General features: G+C 36.6%; 1 protein-coding gene across 2 annotated transcripts in view; it reads left to right on the top strand.

The window, feature by feature from the left end:
* The window catches only part of SOX5 (SRY (sex determining region Y)-box 5), a 1,081,658-nt gene that overhangs the window by 354,353 nt on the left and 706,443 nt on the right, over window positions 1-20,862 (top strand). The window contains exon 5 of one of the 2 annotated variants that reach the window (XM_011994779.1): window positions 3,952-4,026. The exons of the other annotated variant lie outside the window; for it this stretch is intronic. The gene's annotated coding sequence lies outside the window, so the exon portion shown is untranslated. The remainder of the gene's footprint in view (window positions 1-3,951; window positions 4,027-20,862) is intronic. 2 annotated transcript variants of the gene reach the window in all.

Genomic DNA, 20,862 nt, shown 5'->3' with positions numbered 1-20,862 from the left:
ACTTTCTTGGTAGTGTCCTTAGAAGCACAAATGTTTTTAATTTTAATGTCCAATTTATCCGTTTATTGCTTTTGTTGCTTGGCATATCTATTGTTATTGTGTCTGACAACCCATTGCCAAACCCAAAGTCATAAATATTTACATTTTCTTCTAAGAGTTTTATAGTTTAGTTTCTACATGTAGGTATATGTCATCCATTTTGAGTAAATTCTTACTTATATATGAGATAAGGATCCAGTTTAATTCTTTTGCATGTGGATATTTTGTTATCCCAGAATAATTTGTTGAAGACTGTATTACATTCTAACACTAATTCTCTTACATCAGCTGGGTGTCCTTTAGTTCAATTCAATCTGACGCTAACTATTCACAGTTAACATCTGATCCCACAAATTCAAGGACAAGGTCCTCAACAAGACTGTCCTTACTTCAAAGACCTACTGCAAGTGGGGTCCCCATGCTACCCTTATTTCTGCTTGGAAGAATTGGCTACAAAATTGGGAGTTCCTAAGAACCCCTTTAAGGTTTGATAGTTCACTAGAACAACTTACCTATCTCACAAAAAGTGCTATACTTACAATTGCCATTTTATTATAAAGGATTTAAATGAATAGCTGGATAAAGGAGTACACAGGATATGTCTGGAATAATCTGGAGCACAAGTTTCTGTCTTCATAGAGTTGGTTGCAGTACCCTCCTGGTACATCAATATGTTCACTATCCTGGAAGCAATTCAAGCCTCATGTTCATAGTTTTTTTGTTTTTTAAGATGGAGTCCTGCTCTGTTGCCCAGGCTGGAGTGCAGTCGTGTGATCTCGGCTCACTGCAACCTCCGCTGCCCAGATTAGAGGGATTCTCCTGCCTCAGCCTCCCGAGTAGCTGGGATTATAGGCGTGCACCACCATGCCCAGCTAATTTTTGTATTTTTGGTAGAGATGGAGTTTTGCCATGTTGGCCAGGCTGGTCTTAAACTCCTGAACATCAAGGCATCTGCCCTCCTTCTTGGTCTCCCAAAGTGCTGGGATTACAGGCATGAGCAACTGCACCTGACCTTGTGTTCATAGTTTTTATTCAAGGTATTTATTACATAAGCATGTCATTGGCCATGTGACTAAACTTAATCTTCAGATCTTCTTCTTTCCCCAGAGGTAGGAGAGGACTGGGAATGCCTCTAATTACATGAGATTTGTTATTCTTCTGCCAGCCTTCCCCATCCTGTAGGCTACCTGTGGCAACAACCCTGCGCCACTTCATTAGCACAACAAAGGCACATCTATCACTCAGGGAATTTCAAGAATTTCTGAAACTCTGTGCCAGGAACCAGGGACAAAGACCAGATTTTAAAAAATATATTAATACTTATATGACAACTATTCTTCCTTCCATTGACTTATCTGGGCAACGTTATCAAAAATCAACTAGTTACAAATGTGTGAGTTTATTTCTGTACTCTCAGTTCTGTGCCATTAGATCTGTATGTGTATCCTTATACCAGGACCACAATGTCTTGATTACTGTAGCTGTCATACATTTTGAAGTTGGGAAGGATGCATCCTCTAACTTTCTCTTTTTTTTTTCAGGATCGGTTTAGCTATTTTGGACTTTTTGTATGTCCATATGAATTTTAGGATCAGCTTGACAGTTTCTGTAAAAAAGCCAACTGGGATTTTGATAAGAATTATGTTCAATCTGTAGATTAATTGGGGGAGTATTATCATTTTAAGAATATTAAGTTTTCTCATCCATGAATGTGGGTTGTCTTTTCATTTTTTAGATATTCTTTAATTTTTTTCAACGATGTTTTTAGTTTGTGATTCACAAGCCTTACGCTTCCAATGTTAAATTTATACCTAAGTATTTTGTTCTTTCCATGCTGTTGTAAATGGAATTGTTTCCTTGATATCATTTTCAGAATGTTCATTACTAGTGTGAAGAAATACAATTAATTATTATGTATTGATCAACTATCTTGCAACCTTACTGAACTTGTTCTTTAGCCCTTATAGTTTTTTAGTTACTTCCTTAAGATTTTCTAAGTAAAAATAAAACATTATCTACAAAGAGCGATAATCATACTTCTTCCTTTCCAGCCTGGATGCCTTTTCTTTCTGTTTCTTATTTAGTGAACCTGTCTGTAATCTCTAACAAAATGTTGAATAAAAGTGGTATGAGCAAACATTCTTGTGCCTTATTTTAAGCAGAAAACAGTTAATGTTTCGCCATCAAGTATTATAGTTGTAGATTTTTCGTAGATGGTCTTTACTAGGTTGAGGAAGTTTCCTTCTATTGCTAGTTTGTTTAATGTTTTGATGGTGTTGAAGCAGGGTGTTGGATTTTGTCAGATGCTTTTCAGCATCTATAGAGATATTGTATGATTTTTCCCTTTATTAATATGGTATGTTATGTTATTTGATGTTTATATGATAAATCAACTTTGCATTCCTGGGATAAATCCTACTTGGTTATAGAATATAATTCTTTTTGCTATTTTACATACTCTAAAATAATCTAAATATTCCAAAATTATTTAGGCTTTTAAAATGAAAAAGAATATAAATTAATAAATAAAAGTTGCACAAGTCACCTGGTCTTAGATTACCTCTAAGTCTGCAGCACCAGTATTTCAGAAGTGGAATTCTATTTTCCTGAAAGTACAATTTGAAGTATCGTCATTAAAATACTGACCTGCATAATCTGGTTGATAACATAGGACCAACCTAGGACAAAAAATTGATAAACTTTTTACTTATACAATTTTAATAAGCTTGTTGCAAGATCCCATATATAATTAATAAATGCTTAAACATCTTGAAGTCATATAATGTCATCATTTTGGTGGCCAAACTTTAAAAAGCAGATAATAGCTGATGAACTTCCCCATATAAAAAATAGTCAGCAATCACAAATAAACAATAAAATCATAATAAAATAGCTACATGTATTGAAAACTTGAATTTGGGGTTCATGACAAGCTTATGAAGCCATTTTATAGATTGAGAAAATAAGCCTCCAAGAGGTTAGATAAATTTGCAAAAACATTCCCGGAAATCAATACTTAAATTCTGCTTTTATGACCCTGCAGTCTCGCTCTGATAAAGTGACCACTTATAGAGTGTTTCTGTTTTCATTTTGTTCTTCCTATTATTGGTATTTTTGCCTGGAAATTATTCAATGGGTTTGTGAAGTCTTTATTCTTTTATAACTTAGTGTCCTAGTACAGTGTAGCAGTGTGTTTGCTTATATTCCATAAATTTTATTTCATGAATGTATTCCATAAATTTTATTTCATAAATGTATTTCATAAATTTTATTCTATAAATTTATACACATATGTATTCCATAAATTTTGGTGCCCATTAGAATGTTTTGCATAAAGTATTGTAGCTGTAAGTAATATTGCATTATATGTATATTTTAAACTACCTATCATGGACTATAAAAAATGGATGTAATTGTCTCAGTAAAACTAGGCTTAAGATCACTTCAGGCTATATTCACACTTGTGTGAGTGAGTCCATGCATCACACATGTGTGCTCACATGACTGAATTAATCATATGATGACTTTTAAGTGATTTAATTGATATGTCTCCTAAATAATTAGTTCATATTTTTACATTTCAGTTGTCACTGTATCTTGAAATGTCATTAATAAAAATTTTTTAGTTTTTCATTGATTTGTCATTCATCAGCCACTAACTGGCACAGTCCTATGAGTCTGATGTTGTTTTACAGCTATGAATCTGGTCTAGAAAAAAAAATTATTACAATGAAATTACTTAATTTTTTCCCAACATTTTGCAATAGAAATCCCATTTAACTATCTTTATGATTTTCAATTTTTTTATTCGAGTATTTTGGAATTACTTTGATTTGTCACTTAATATTTTCTTTCCTTCTTTCAATTTTTCTTCCTTTCCTTTTTTTTTTTTTTTTTTTTTTTTTTTTTTAGCATTTCAAGAAATAGATAATATCAAGGAGACCGGGACACCGGGAGTGGGAGAGATTGGACTGGGAGACTCAGCAGGTCAGGACATTTGCATTACCATTTGCTGGTCATTCTTTTGCCATCAGTTTTACAATTAATTCTCTTGCCACTTGCTTATTTCTTCCATGTGCTTACTTGAGTTGTTCTCGGTTTGCAATTTATGAGTAACACTCTAATAATATAAGAAGCCGAGCATTTGGGTGTCTTCCTTTTATAGTTTGAAGATGGAAAAAAAAAACAACAACAACCAATTAAAAGAAACTATCAAGAATAGAAAAAAAATTTCTTACCTAAGTTACATTGATGCCCAAATTTATATTTTTTCTATATTTTTTCCTTGTATAAACTGTTTTGAAATGGAACTTCTTAATGACTTTCCCTTAATGACTTTTAAGAATCAAATTCTTAAAACATGTAGAATGTTAATAAAATGTAATTGTAGTGGCGGAGCACCCAGGTCATGAAAATCGAGTTTCTTTTCTTCTCTGCCATATACTCTGTGCTGGGGTCCACCTTTCAAAGCTCTTGACACGCTTCAGAGTCAATCTGTTTGCCAACACTAATAGTAACTACAGAATGTTGACTACGGTGTATGAAATGAAAGTTAATTAAATCGGACAATTGCTATGTAAATAAAAGGTCTCAATAGTCAAAGAGTCTCCTGGGAGCATTCAGCAGTCATTGTACAAGGTTAGTTTTAGTCACATTTCTCAGTAAGCTGGAGCCACACTGGCCTTTGAAGTCCCCATTGCCATGAATGTGGCTAATGACTGTGTGTTCATTCCTCGGTCCAGGGAAGTGTCTTGGTTGTTTCAACAATGCTCACAACTCTCACTATTATTGCTTAGTTATGAGTGAAGACTTGGTTCCCTCCCTCTTTGTTACCCCTTCCGTGTTACCGCTTCCACAGCTCCCCTGGAGTGTGTCTTAGCTCCTCCACATCCAGGTCTTCTGTAGAACAACTACCAGTGGCTTTTTCAGTTTTCATTATACAGAGAGATAAATGTCTTTGTCCTTCAGTGTGATCAGATCTCTTCAATTAAAATGACTTACTCATAAAGGAACTAAGCTTAAAGTGATTCTATCTGGATGCTTCAGGGATTTTGTTATTTTTTAGCATAAACATTAGGATATTAGGGATTAGACAAATTTTTATTGGCATGTACCTTGGGAGAACACTGCTTACCAGCTTAAAGGGAAGATACATTTCAACTATATCTCGATGCAATGCATATGCTTAAGTCTCTGCTTTTAGCTAAATTAGGTAAGAGTCTTGCAAAAAACTGTATTTGAAATGATATGCCAAAGTAAGTGTGTCTGCACAGATTCTTGCAGAGTTAAGAACCACTTTTCAATGATACTTTGATAAAGAGTATTCTGATAATAAACATCCCCGAATTTTTAGTTTGCAAATATTACGGAAATAAACATTAAAACCAAATAAGTTGAAGCTAAATGTGGTGGGTGTTCTTGGCATCCAACTATTATATAAATATTGACCTTAAATTGAATACACTTGTTGTTTGACTTTTGCATGTTTGGAAGCAAAATCAAGAAGGAAGGGACAAACATCTCATAGATCCCTATAGTCTTATGAGATAGAAAGAAACTTGGTCTAATCAACTTATTTCAGAAGCCTAAATTACTATCCTCTGTAACATGAAACATTAGTAATAAAACTAAATCTATGTTTCTTGGCATGATGCAGGTCTACTACATTATGCTACCTCGCAGGTTATGGAACACAAATCATTCTGCATACTACATAATGCACACACATAAAAATACCATCATATTTGCCATTTTGCCAATTTATCATTTGATAAAGAATGCTATTGGTACTAACACTTCACTTTGGATTATACTAATATTCAAAGAAATCAAGATCATAAAAATGTTTTTGATAGTGCCATTTCCCTGGAAAAGTTTTCTCTTTAGCTAGATGAAATAAAAAGATGATGATCCATTCATTAATTCATTTATTCATACAAGGAAAATTCCTACTCTTCCAGAGCTTTCATTCTTATGGAAGAAAATGTGAAGTGAAGATTTTGATGAGTATGTCAGTGGGGATAAGTACTAAGAAGAAAAATAAAGCAGGGATACTAGAGAACACTGAAAGACCATCTCAGATACACTATCTAGGGAAAGGCTCTTTAATAAGGAGAGAATGGAACAAAGGACTGAATGGAATAAGAGAATAATTTCAAAATGTGGGGAAGGAGAGGTACATTCAACAGGAAGAGCCATTATGAAGAGTGTGCTTCGTGTGTTGAAGGAATGGCAAGGGCAGCGGTAGGAAGACAGGAGAAGACAAGTGAGAGATGACACCGTGGAGGCTGAGTGGTGTCTATCATTTACAGTCTGGTAGACTATGATGGACCTTGAATATTATTCTGAGGGAGATGGACATCATTAAAGGAATCTTAGCAGATGAGGAGCATGTTAAGGTTTATATGTTTTAAGGATCAGTCTGACCTACAAGTTGTGCACATCATTTAAAAAAATTTCCCTTTATAGACAGAATCTAAATTATGAGTAAAAATAGACTTAATAATGATTAGGGCAACATTTTCTAATCAGGATATTGACTGATGCTTGTGTTCAAGGGGCTAATGTTAGATAATACAGCTATCCTTTTTCTTTTCCATGTCTTTAATTTGCAGAATTCTTTTGAATTTGAATTATGGTTTTTGGCTTTATATAATAACATTGTTTTATAATAGGGACCTTAATGATAATGATATATAATATTTAAAATTCGTGTGCATTCAATTAGTTGCTTGGCACAGCTGAATTTCTCGTTTGTTGGCCATTTATAATTTCAACCCAAACCACATAGCTTTCTATAAGTCCAGAAACAAGTCCTGAATTTTATCTCCTATTTGCAAAGGAAGATGTTTGAAAATCATGTAACTCTTTTATTATAATTATTCCAATCCATGAGACTATTTATAAGCAGGAAACATAGAGTAGTTAAAACAAATCAATTTAGTATGAATTAGCAGGCACGAATTCTGAAGGCAGCTCTGAAACTTACTAGCTGGGTGACTTGGCGTCTTTGACCTCTGTTTGCCTCCTCCATGACCTATGGGTAAAGTGCAGTGTTGTTGTTGCTGCAGTTCCTTCACGTTTGTCAAGCCATTGTACACATATTAGGTAATGAAGAGAAAATGGGTGAATAAAGAGTTACTTACATTAGAAGTAACCATTTATAATACAAATGAGAAAATAAGGGATATGGTTTCATGTAAATAACAGAGGATAAGATCCATATTTATTTTCAGAAAATTATTGTGTCAAAGTAGATATTATTGATACTTGGAAGGAAGGATTATTTCTAAAAATATCATTTCTATCGTGTGAAGAATCAAAATAAATATTTAAAAAGTAATTTGGGAGGTGGGGAGTGCCTTCTTCTAGCAATCTTGTGGCAGCAGTTTTCAATTTCCAAATCAGTATTTACCGGAAAGTTTTCAAATTTCTAATCAATTCATTAGAAACTATTTAAAATCTCTACCTAGGTTATCTAGGCTTAGATTTTCATGATTTGCATGTCAGAATATTCATGCAACAAAAATATATACATACATACCTGTTTATGGATGTTTAATATTATATTCCTAAAAATTCTTACTCTAAATTCTTTCCTTTTCAGTCATAAGAATAAGAATCATTTCCATGATTAAACTGATAAATAAGGAAATTATTCTTTGATATTATTTTTCGGAGAGGGCATGCCTACTTCAACTTCACATATCCATCTGTGATTGTTTTTGAGTCTGGAGTGATTCCTGTCACTTTCTGCCACAGAGAGTGGAGGAAATTCTCCACTCCCATAAGAGTTAGTTCCTCCACCTATGCTTACCCATTGCCTGTTCAACAAACTTTGATTCTCTTCTCCAGTACCTTCAACTTCTTTTGTATTACTAGAAGCAAAATATTTAAACATGCTCAAATTTTTCATCTAAAAACAAATAAAAACTTTTTAAAAAAATTTTACCTCTTCCTTTAGCTACCACTCCCTTCATGTACAAATTTTCCTAAAGCCTTATCTTCAATTGCGGTCATTTTCTTTTCTCCTTCTCACTCCTCTACCCTCTTCCACTTCTATCTTGCCAAATCTTGCTAAGATCATCAATAACTATTATCATGCTAAATCCAAAAGGTATTTTTTAGTCATTGTCTTACTTCATCCTTAGTTGCATTCAGCTGTGTGGATGACTTTCCAACCCTCACCCCATTTTTTGGTTGTTTTTGAAGGACTGTCTTCCCTCTGCTTTTCACTTGGAAGTGAACTGTCTTGTTCATCACTTCATCCCTAACACACTTTTTAAAGTGCTTTGCTAATAGCATGTGCTGAATAAATTTGGCGTGAAGAGCTATAGCCAAATGAATACAATGTGAAACCCAATGCCATAAAGGCTACAAAATATCTACAAGGTGACAGTGTAAAAGGCTTCATAGAAAAGATACAGTTTCATAGACAAGGTAGTATTTGAGCTGGGCTTTAAAGGATGCATACGATTTTGCCCAACAGAGATGTTGGACGGTGGGAAGATTGCCAAGGATATATTTAAAGCTGTGGTGTCTTATGTTCCTCTTTGGGCTTGAGTTTGGATGCAACACAAGGGATACAAAAGGAAAATAGTGACTATAAAGGTAAGTTGGGTTCAAATAATAAGAAGACTTTGAATCTTATGCTAAGTGGTTTGTCCTAACTCCACAGGACTTGTGGAGTCATTAAAATGTTTTGTTTGTCTTGGGAAAGTAGGGTGATGACTAGGGCTGTGCCTTGGATTAATTAATTATTATGATGTCACTATGAGGCTGATTGATTTATAAACTGTATGGCTATAAGAAGGAAGATAGATTACTAATGTAATCATGAAGTAAGAGTTCAGGAAAGTCAGGCCTGACGTGGTAACACCAGGGTACAGATATAAGCAGAAATCTGAAGATGGATTCGATAGGGTTTGATGTCTTCCTAGAGTGCTAAGGGATCAATTTCAACCTTGAATAATGGAAATAAAGGCCATGCAATTCACAGATACAGGAAATCACAAAAAGCAGTTTGTTTTTATTGATTTATTCTTTTTAAAAAATGTTTGGTCAGAGAGCATGAGTTGTTTTGAGAGTCTTTATATTTGAGTTACCAATATTGATATATTGAGGAAATATTCCACATTGGAGATTCTGGGACCTGGCGTGGGAGTTGACGATACAGCCATATGAATTTAAACTTGATGCTGAAAGTTGTCTCCTTAGTGGAAGAAGAGCGATGTAGACTGAGGGGATAGCCTGCAAGATGAGGGTGCTGAATGCCATGTAGAATTTTGAAGATCACGTGGAATAGTGGAAATAAAAGAAACTCTCAAGTTTGAGTTATAGCTTTGCTGCTTTACAAACTGTATGGTCTTGAAGTTGTGTTTGGTTTGTTTATTCATTTATTTATCTTTAATATCTGCCCAGGGCCCTCCTGAGTGGTCTGCAAACAGTGAGCACTAAATGCAGGCTTTATTGGCTCACTAGAATATATTCATTTCTACATTATGGATTTTTTGTGAAGTATCAAAAGTTGTTTGTGTACTCATTCATTTACTCATTCATTCATGTATTCTTACTGAGTCTTACTCTGCGACAGGCACCCTCATTATACTGCCTGACTTCTTCTCCATCTCATTTCTTGGCTAGTATTTTCATTGGTTCAATTTGGTGATATTGTTCTCAGTTATAGGAAAAAGATTGATTGATTTAGATCTCATCCATCTGTAGAGTCATGCCATTTACATCTCAGACTACGTGTCCTCCTCCTCAGGTTGGTTGAGATAGCTCCAAAAGGAAGTGATGGCGAATGTTGCCTTTACTTTTACAATAACAGAAAAGAATCAATCTGCTGATTTCATTTAGATGCTTATAGTAAAATATTTAACTCACAAATGATTTAAATCATCCTCTTTAACAGTAGTTAAACACACTGATGTTACAGAGATCTGCCAAACAGAACTATTATCATATGACTACTGAGAAGTTTTTGGACAAAAGTGCTCGTTGGAAGAGGGGAGCCCTATTCCCTGAATGCTGAATGAGTGCTTGCCTGGGGTGTCCCCAGAAATAGGAGCTGACACAGGTGTTCGGCACAGTTGCTTACTGCTTCCCATCAAGAAGGATGGGAGGATCTTAGCACTACTGGTTTGTGGCACTCAGCATACTTGGCAAGCAGTCAGCTCTGGCTCTGGATTTCCCTGGGGAAAATAAAAGCCACAGGGAAGTCATCCGTGTGACCTTCTGCTGGGTAGTTGGCACACAGTTGCACCACAGGAAAGCTTTCAGTTGTCATTTTCTGAATGGGGAGAGATCAGGTGTTGATGGAGGCTCCCCATCCAAGGTGGAAGGTGGAGAAGGAAACCAATATTGAACAGAAGCTTACTAAATAATTCCCAGTCATGAAGCTTAACACCAACTGATCTGCTGATAAAAGAGATTCTTGGGGGGAGGCTGTTGATGTGGTTTTGGGGGGTTTCTTTGGTTCCGTAGCATAATTACAAGCTTTCCTATTGAAGTCTGACCCATCATATTGAAATGCTGTCACTAGTATCATTAGCAAGTAAAGTGTTGATAACATAGTCAAATGCACAGCAGAGTTCTGGCTCTTAAGTGTCTGGACTAACTCCCAATATTAGGAATAGGAGTCAAACTGCCATCACTTTTCCTGTGCTAACAGACGCCCTGCCATTAGCAGTCTGAAGGCAATTTTAATAAAATACATAGCCCTGCTGAGTTGGTCTCAAAAGATAAATACGCAATGCAGAAAAGAAGCTTTTGTTTAAAAGTAATTATTTAAACTATGTATTACAGGTAATTTTCTTTTACCAGTAAGGCAAATGCTATCAGAATTTCAATAACGATTTTTTGGCTCTTATCTAAATAATGTGATATTGTCGTTTCTAAGAGTTAAAGCAGCGCTTATTTTTACTTACATACAAAATGAGGGCCAATTGGACCCAGGTATCATGTGCATGTGTTTTACAGTTGATATTACATTTTTGCGTGAACAATGTTGTATTCTTGGACAGATTTATGGAAATGTAACAAGCTGGTGAGAGAGTTCTGGGAACTACAGACTTCACTTGCAAACACAGATTAGAACAGGAGGGCAAAGAACATCTTCTTATTTTCCCTTTGCTGTCCGAAAGGAAATCAAATTTCAGTCTTTTAAAAGCTCTTTTAATAGGATGCTTGTATGTAAACCACAGTCACAAGGGTGTAACAAATGTGTGCATGTATCCGAGCAGCCAGAGCTTTGTTCACCAAAAGGTGAAAAGCTCAGAAAGCTTTCCTAAGAGTCTATTTGGAAACCTTTTAAACCACCACCTTTTCTTTCCTTCCTACTAGCATGAAATTCTTAAATTAATAGAGAATTAGTTCTGTCCTTACCGTAGGCAGAGTGAGAACTTGCTTACCTAAGTGGGATGAGGAAAGTTCCTATTTCTCCCTGCTGCTCTTTGGAATGAGACAGACATTAGTTCAAACTCCACTCAACTCTCAACTCCATTTTTTCATGATCTATCACCTTAGGCAAGTTACTTGCCATCTTCGTCAAGCCTTTGCTTCCTCATCTATAAAATTAGTATAAGAATAAAACGAGCCTCGTATGATTGTTTTGAGGATGTAATGAGATAATACTTGTAAAATATTTGGGGTGATGTCTGGCACAGAAGCAGCACTCAGGAAATGTTAATTTATATTTGATTGAACAAAGTTTGTTGAAATTATATTTGAATTAACAAAATTTTATCAGGGAAAGCACAATGTTGAACATTGTGCTAGGAGTTGGGATAAATACATTGAATAATATATGGTGTCTACTTCAAAAGTATAAAGCCTAATGCAAGACAGGCATTTAAGCAGATAACTTAAGTACTATCCTACTTGTTGTAATGTGAGTGTAGATCTTGGGGACACAAAGGAGGCAGGGCTTAATCTTGGCCATGGGAAAAATTACTGCAAAATCTTCTTGATTTGTTAAGCTTTCAAAGAGAAGACGCTAAGCTGTATAGTTTCATCCTGAGCTGCTGTGATCAAAGCCAACTATTTTTTTTTCCCAAGAGTGATTTTTTCCCAGCTCCTTGTTTTTTCTGTTCTTCTTCCTTTACATTTATGTAAACCTTTTCCTTAATTGTTAGCACCATGGTTAGATGATTATCTATAGGCAGTGAGAGGAGGTAAACACGAATTAACCATTCAAATGCTGCTCAGCATCTTGCTAAAATGATTTCAGGGAGAATTAGAAACACAGGCTTTATTCTCATACATTGCAGATGGGAATGCAAACTGATACAAGCCTTTGGGAGAGAAGTTGGTGATGTCTAAACAAATCTACATATACACTGAATGTTTTGACCCAGCAATGCCACTTCTAGCAGTTAATCCTGAAGACACAATATCAACAATATTAAAACTAGCCTGGGTTGGGGGTGGTGGCTCATGCCTGTAATCTTAACACTTTGGGAGGCTGAGGCGGGTGTATCACTTGAGGTCAGGAGTTTGAGACCAGCCTGGCTAACATGGTGAAACCCTGTCTCTACTAAAAATATAAAAATGAGTCTGACATGGTGGTGGCCACCAATAATCCCCATTACTCGGGAAGCTGAGGCATAAGAATCGCTTGAACCTGAGAGGTGGAGGTTGCAGTGAGTCAGAATTGTGCCACTGCACTCCAGCCTGGGCGACAAGAGTGGGACTCCATCTCAAAAAATAATAATGATAATAAAAGAAAACTATATGCCCAAGATTATTCATCATGGCATTGTTTATAATTGTAACCTATTAAAAACTACCTAAATGTTCATGCAGAGGAGGGTAGTTGAAGAAAACAGAATGAAGAACATCATCTGGAATGGAAATAAAATAAGAAAGTATATATGTATCTGCTAATTGGAATCAAGAATAGGAAGGACAAACCAGAAATTAATAAAACGGATTAAATACTCTGGTTGGGCCCAGGGGAAGGGGATAGAAAGAATGGGAATAGGGAACAAGAGTGAAAAGATGATAGGGAGTGATATTTATCTGAATGGACATTTTTGGTTTAGTTCTGATTTTTGGAACTGTGTTAATATTTCACATACTCAAAAAATAAATAATCAAAGTGAATTAGAGTATTCAGGGTACCCCACATGAAATATTAAAAAATAGCAAGAAAACTTAACTGTATTCTTAGGAATTACAGATGAAGGAAGTGGGTAAAAAAGAGTTAATCTAAGTGACTGCCAAACAACAATTGGAGTTAGGCTCTAAGATGTTTTAAAAATTAACAAAAAAGAACTATTGCACTCTTATCAGAATATTTGTATTTCACAAGATATGGGTGAGTGATTCAATTTTCCACAGGGGTGAGATTTAGCATTTCCAAAACTGCTTCAAATATCTCCTAGGATTGTGGATGAGAGCTATTTTCTCTCTGTCAAAGAAAGGAAGAGGGCTAGAATGAAGCCTGGTTATTAGATTTTTATCTTAAATATCAATAAGAAAAATATGTATCACAGATATACAAATAATGAAATAGGAGTATGTGCGTGTGTTCATTTATATATTCCCAGCTCTATCTGCTGAGAGGGCCTAGAAGCATTAACACCCCAATAGTGATGAGCACATTTGGTACCTAGTTCTTGGTTTCTAAATACCATTCTCTAGCAAAAGAAACCAAGAATGCTTGTAGAAATGGATGATCCAGGGCCAGAACCAGAAACGTATGTCATAAGAGTGTGGAACATCTTGTGGTGCCAGAAAGTAGGGAAGGAGTAAACAATGATGAAAACATTGAAATAATGCAGGATCCTCCCTGAAGTGGCTCTGTATTTCCAAATTCAGGACATTTGAGCAAGAAAATAATGAGAGTAATAGGATATTCTTAATATAGTCCATAAGGTTGTAAGAAATTATTGAGCAAATAAATAAGTGAGGGAGAAAAGAAAGCTCTTTTTTAACAGGAAGAATGTCAATTAAGAGGAATGATGGAAATAGAAAGTCACCATTTGGTAAACACCACAGTCATAATAGTTTCAGGCAAGAATCATCCAAATGGATGCTAAATTTGTGGGTGAAAATATAATGATAAATAGGATATTTACAGAGTGTCAACGTATCTCTTCTCAAAATACTTATTAATTATAAAAGGAAAGTAGTAACTTTACAGTGGAAAAACCTGGCAGACATCACTTTAAACAAATGATCAAAGTTAACATCCCCAGTAATGAGACATATCAACATCATGTGCCTCTCATATGATTCACTGAGAAAGGCACAAAAAGTAATTTCTGTCATGTTCTTGCCAAAAATGCATAACATGAATTTAATCATGAAGAAATACCAGACAATCCAAAAGGGACATACTACAAAATAACCTGGCAGGACCCTTAAAAATGTGTGAAGGTCATTAAAAACAAAGAAAGATTGAGGAACTGTCCCAGATGGGAAGAGATGAAGAAAACATCACAACTAAATATTGGCTCATGGTCCAAGAAAAAGACATTAGTGAGTCAATTGTTGGTATTTCAAAAAGGGCCATAGATCATCAAATAGTATTTAACAATGTTAATCTTTTGACTTTGATAATTGTATTATTGGTTCTATAAGATGTTAATTTGTGGGGAACCTGGGTAAAGAATATATGGGCACTCTGTACTATTTTTGCATTTTTTAAGCCTGAAATTATTTCAAAATGAAAAGTTAAATTGAAACATAAAAATCGTGTGCCTTAAATAAAATGTATGTATGTATTATCCAATCTTCTTTATTATCCATTGTTATATAGAAGGATGACTTCAGTAGACTCAAGGAAGAAAGGAAAATTGTAATAGAATGATAGGTATGTTACACTGTGAACTGGGTCGTATTTTGTTAACTTGCTCTGTCACCCACTGTGTAAACCCCGGGGGTACTTTCTATACTTTTATATTTTGCTAGTCTATTTGCCAGTAAAATAGAAATAATGATCTAGCAAGACAGTTTCCAATTATTCACACCAATGGAGGAGAGCAGAGATGTCAAGTATGGAGTCCAAAAACAATAATTTTAAGAAGCACTCAAGTGAAGATCGAGATTTAATGCCAGTGAAGAGCCAAGTGTATTCTGGTAGATGTAAAACTCCAGATTATGAAAGTATTTTCATAGAGGGAAAGCAGAGCTAGTACATTAAGTTCCATGGATGTGTGTTAAGAGATCAGTAATCAAACAAAAGCTAGAAAGGAAGTAAGGGGCACAGTATCGGTGCAGCCATCCGGTCAGTCTCCGAGGGCCCAGGTTAAGTTAAAAACAATGTCTGATGATTCACACCTCCCAAAGCTTGATGGTGCCAGTGAGATCGGGGTAGTACTCACTAATACTTTGTGACACCATTAAAGGACTAGGGTAATGGATCGATGGCAACTTAAGAGTTAGCAGAGTTCTGTGCAACACCAGTTTGTTTTCCCAACATTGATGTTAAAAAAATTTTGTGTTCAAAATAGTTACAAGATGTCAGCAGAGAGATTGACATCATTAACTATGTTTTATAGATGAGGAAACTGAAATTCAGAGTTTCCCAAATGAGACTGCTAGTACAGAATGAACTTGCACTCTAGACCAGGGTATTCATTTGAGTTCATGAACCTTCTAGCATCAGGAAACTCCCTAAAAGTACACAAAATGTTTATGTATATTATTACGCAGGTACATTTTTTTCCTGAGAAAAGGATACAAATCAGTTGATTTTTATCAGATTTTCAAAGGTGTCTGTGACCTAAAACATAACAAAATATAAAATTTTCTTTCCACACGAGTGCACAGCATGGAGTGGAAATACTTTTGCTGGACTTAGTCTTGTATAACTCTTATAGTACACATAAGAAGCATCAGTATGAGAGTAAATGATTTAACAGAGAGATTCTGGACTTGCCCAGAATCACAGGAGTTAGTACCTAAAACCAGAACTCCAGCTGCTCACAATTTCAGGGAAGTGGTTTTCCTGTTGACCGTGTTATGAATTGTCTTCAGTGTGGATAGTTCTGTGATAGTCCCTCACTGATTAGGGAGGTGAAGGTCTGGTTTCCAGGTCTGGTACCCGTGGAGGACGTCAGATCCAAAGGAAACCTGAGCAGCAACTGAGTTCCAGTGTTCTGCTGAGACATCAGTTAGCATTGTGAGCATAAGGGCGATTTGAATAAAATTCTGTGGATTGCTTGAGAATTCTCTAGGTGGAATTAGGAAGTGTGGTAGAATTATCTTACCTGTGTGGAAGGAAAATGTCTTTGAAATATGGCAGAGGCCTTAGGGTGAGCATTCTGAATGTGTCGCCTCGTCTGTCACCTGCAATACCTGCCAGAGTTTTAGCTTTCTCAATTACTCTGGAGCATTAGAGAAGATCCCTCTGTCCAGAGACTTTGTACTTCTTTGAAGAATACTTTGAATGATATTAGAGTTTCTGTATGGCTTTGACATTTGCCAAAAAGGTTACAGTAGTCACAGACACCCAAATATTGTCCCTATATATGAGTGTGGGTGTTGTCATAGCAGCATAGATCAAATTCAAAAAAAAAAAATTAACACTTTACTATTATAATCAGAGTTCGTTATTCATGTCTATACACACATAGTAAGTATATGTATATTTGACTTTCAAACCCAAGATTTATAAAAGACTTAAGATGTCTTATAAAGATCTTACAAAATTTAAAATTGAATCTAATCACCAATGATTGAGAAAGCAATAAGGACTGTAAGAGCTGGCTAACGCTTATCTAAGTCACTGCTTTCGTGGACAAGGAACTGAAGCTCAGAGAGGTTAAATTTTGCATCATTTTACACAGTTAATAAGTGACAGAGCCAGAAAAAGTACCCAGATTTCCTGATTCCTAGCCCAGTTTTCTTTTCACTATGGCATGGTGCCTTATGACACATATGAGATTAGAGCAAAATTGTATTTGTTGAAATGCGTGAGAAGTGTTGTGGGTCTTTTGATAATGTTTTGTGGAAGGAGTGGGGTCATTCCATCCTTGATTTTCCCCCCCACTTTTACACTTTAAATCTAATAAATGAATAGTATCCTTTATCTATTTCAAATTAGTAAGAGTCTACTGATTTCTTTTTTCAACAATCTGCCTATAGTTTTGGAAATTACTTACTTCTTTCAGAATAAATGTATGCATACATTTGAGTTACTAGCTCTTGAGTTGCTAACCCACTAAGTGACTAATCTAAGAAATCACCTCTCTTGTTAGGTGCACTGGATTGCAAATGTCTTTTGATAATACTGCAGTGGTAGTGTAGGGATTTGCAACTGGCAGGCAGGAATTGAATTGCCATCATTTGGCTTTAGCAGGAGTTAGAGTCTTGTCTCCAGCATAAGCATGAGCCAAGGTACTGTCTCCTTTTTTCTAATTTTAGTTGGAACCATTGGCACTGATCTTACCTAGACAGACTAGTGTTATTTCTACCCAGCACAATCTGCTGGGATGGGCTCCATTCCAAGCCATTCAGTTGAACTTCTCCCCCTGATTTACCAAACAGAGATATGATTGGATGTTGAGGTTAGAAGCTTTCACCCTTTTCGTTAGAAGTCATCCGTTCAGACATAGAGATTCTAAGTTTAATTGGTTCAATGTATGACTCAGAAAGAATTGGCTGTTATGACTGAAAAATGCAGCAGGCTTTAATTGCGGGTCAGGAAGTAATTACTGCGACATTTTGGTGCTGGGACTTAGATATTGATACATTTAACTGTACAGGGGTGAGCAAAAAGGTGAAAAGTGATGTCTACACTCCAGCCCTCACCTGTCTTATTCTGGAACAGACGCGTTGTACAATTGTCCTGTCATGGTCTATAATCATGGGCATCCTTCCCTGCTGGCATTTCTCATGATCTCAGACACAGCGGCCGTGATTTGGCTCATGTCTGCATCCTTACCATAATCCTCAGTGAGGCCTCATCAGGCTGACAGTGCTGTCCCTCAACTAACTTTCACATCACTGGGATGAAAAGGGGGCATCCCAGCCTGTCGGACCTCGATCATTTGTGCAGCCATGTCTGTACTCTTTTCTCCCTGCTTTAGTTTGTCATGGGATGTCTGCAAGGCTGCCGTCTCACTGGAGTGCCACACGGGGAGCAGGCCATCAGTTCTCATTTTGCTCAGAGCCCAAATATAAAAGGGTTTTTATTATTTTTCTATCCCACCCAAACCTCTGTATACTCCAGATTTGCCCTGCAGGAATTAAAAGTGTAGTGACCTCATACTAGCATGTAAGGTCACTTTTTCCTGGTGAATCTTTCTTCTCCCTAAATCAAAAGTGCCAAAAACATTGACAGTCTTTTGCTATTACACATAAACAGTAATTTCCTGTATGTAAAAAGCACAGGAGTTTTGTTTTGTTTTATTCTTTTTCCTGTGGTTGCTTGTGACCCAAATGAGAAAGACTGTCCGTGGAACGAAGAGGGTTAATGGATCGGGTTATTAGTTCATATATCGTCATGCAGAGGTCTCAGTGGCAAGTAGACATGACATATACCCTGCCCTCCTGGGCTTACAGCGAATTCACATGGAATTTATTGCTTTTTGTAATTCCCCAAAACTATAGGTAGAATCTTACCCACAAACAGCTCAATAGAGAGATCCAGATAAACAACTAGAAAAAAAAGTGTTTAAGTTGTATGAAAAAGAGGACTTTGAAGTGTGTATCACTTCCCAAATATCTGGTTGAACAATAGCACATCCTTATCCAAGTGGAAAAAAATGCTATAAATTTAAACCCTTTCCCCTCCTCCCCACCCCTCCTTCTCCCTCTCCTTTCTTTTTACAGTTGTTTCTGTTCTCATTTTGGATAGCGATTTTGGTAAAAGGTCTGTGTTCCCTGCATACCACATGCATTGCTAACTTTTGCCTAGTTTTGAACGATGGATGAGCTGCTCTCTTACAGTGTGAGTAGCCCAATAAGATGAGTACTAATAAATAATGATGAAACACTTTGATCTTGTTTTCTGTGTGTTAGATGGAGTTTGTTAATTATCAGAGTTCTCAGTGCAGCCCTTTGAGATGGGTATCACTATTATCCTCATTTTACAGATGAGCAAGTTCATGCAGAGAAAGAGAGAGTGTGTGTCTGAGAGCACAGGATGATAAGTGGGCAGACCAGGATTTTATTTGACACCAAACTGTGAGTCCCTAACACTTAGGGATTATATTCAGCTTCAAGTAACAGAAACCCGAGTGACAGTGGATACGCGGATGCAGTCCAAGCCAGCTGTCTCCTTTTGCTATCAGGGACCCAGACTTCTGACTCTCTGTTCCCCCGCACTGGGGGCACCTCTTCATGCTAATGCTCACAAGAGGGCTGGTAGGGCTGCAGCAGGCCATTGTAAGCTCTTGTCTAGGAAGGAAGTCGGAGAAGCACAAAGCACAGAGCAGCAAGACCAAGGCAGTCAGGGCTGTCCCCTTCTAAAAGGTTTTCACTGAATCCCGCCCCCACTTCCATTTACATCTCATTGTTGTAAGCAGGGTGCAGTTTATCAAGCAGGAGCCAGGGAAGGGATATTGGGTGTCCAGTTAGTATCCTCTGCCACAGCTCCTAATTCCCTGTATGACTGCCTTTTCCAGTCTTAGTATAAAATAGGGATAGAGAATATTTTTTTTTTATTTTAAAGTCAACCATAAATTGTCCTTTGTCTAGGGTTTCCTTCACAGTTATGCTTATTAGAATACACCCATATAGGCCCACATCATATGCCTCTTGACTGGATGAGTACTCATCTTCTGCTGGAATATTTTACGTAGAGTCTTCAGCAAATATTTGGCACAGACCTGCTTTTAAGGGGCTATTAAATTGATCTGGAAATGATAACTTAAGGCATCACCCAAGGTTAGAGAAATTGTCAACCGATTCAAGCTTCTTTCCACCTTCCAAAATGCTAATCGACAAATGGTTAGTTATGAGGATAGAAATGTTTTCCTATAGGCTAGGCCATTCTGAGTTGTACATTTTTCCTCTTCAAGCCTGATGAAACAAAAAATGTCCATCAGAATGTTATCTGCAGGAAGAAGTATGTTTTTAACTTCAGGAGGCTAAAATTCCATTAACTTATTTATTCTTTTGTATCCTAATGTTTGTTTTTTGTTTTTTGTTTTTAAGACAGGGTTTAGCTCTGTTACCCAGGCTGGAGTGCAGTGGTGTGATCTCGACTCACTGCAACCTCCACCTCCCCGGCTCAAGCAATCCTCCTACCTCAGCCTCCTGAGTAGTTGGGACTATAGGCTTGCGCCACCATACCTGGCTCATTTTTGTATTTTTGTAGAGATGGAGTTTTGCAATATTGCCCAGGCTGGTCTCGAACTCCCAGGCTCAAGTGAACAGCCCTCTTCGGCCTCCCAATGTGTTGGGATTATAGGCGTGAGCCACCGTACCTGGCTCTAATGTTTGAATATAAACAAGAGAAGTGCCTTTAAGCAGTGAGATGGATTGGTTGAAGACTGTGGTAAAATATAAAGCATGTGGCTTCTTCATCTGATTGACCCCGCCTTAAAAAAGTTACCTTTATCTCTTGTGCTACTCCAGTTTCTCCATTTAGAAAATGCTGTTGTATATACAGGACCGGTCCATAGAGTTTATTTCAGTAAAATACATTACAATAGTATGGTAATTCATGGGAATTCTAACTCAGCACTAACTCAATACTGTTTTCTTTTTGTGCATTGTTACTGTTTTATCATGTCATTGTGAGTGTCATTTATATATGATTTTTTTTTTATTACAAACTGATCTTCAGCTACTTCAGAACCATGTGCTTCACAGCAGATAGCACAAAGCTGGGCACAAACCAAATAAATACTTATTCACAGTTAATGG

Source organism: Mandrillus leucophaeus, unplaced genomic scaffold (genome assembly GCF_000951045.1).
Source record: "Mandrillus leucophaeus isolate KB7577 unplaced genomic scaffold, Mleu.le_1.0 Scaffold461, whole genome shotgun sequence".
NCBI lineage: Eukaryota > Metazoa > Chordata > Mammalia > Primates > Cercopithecidae > Mandrillus > Mandrillus leucophaeus.
The sequence above is the reverse complement of the archived record's forward strand: the minus strand, read 5'-3'. Positions and strand labels throughout refer to the sequence as shown.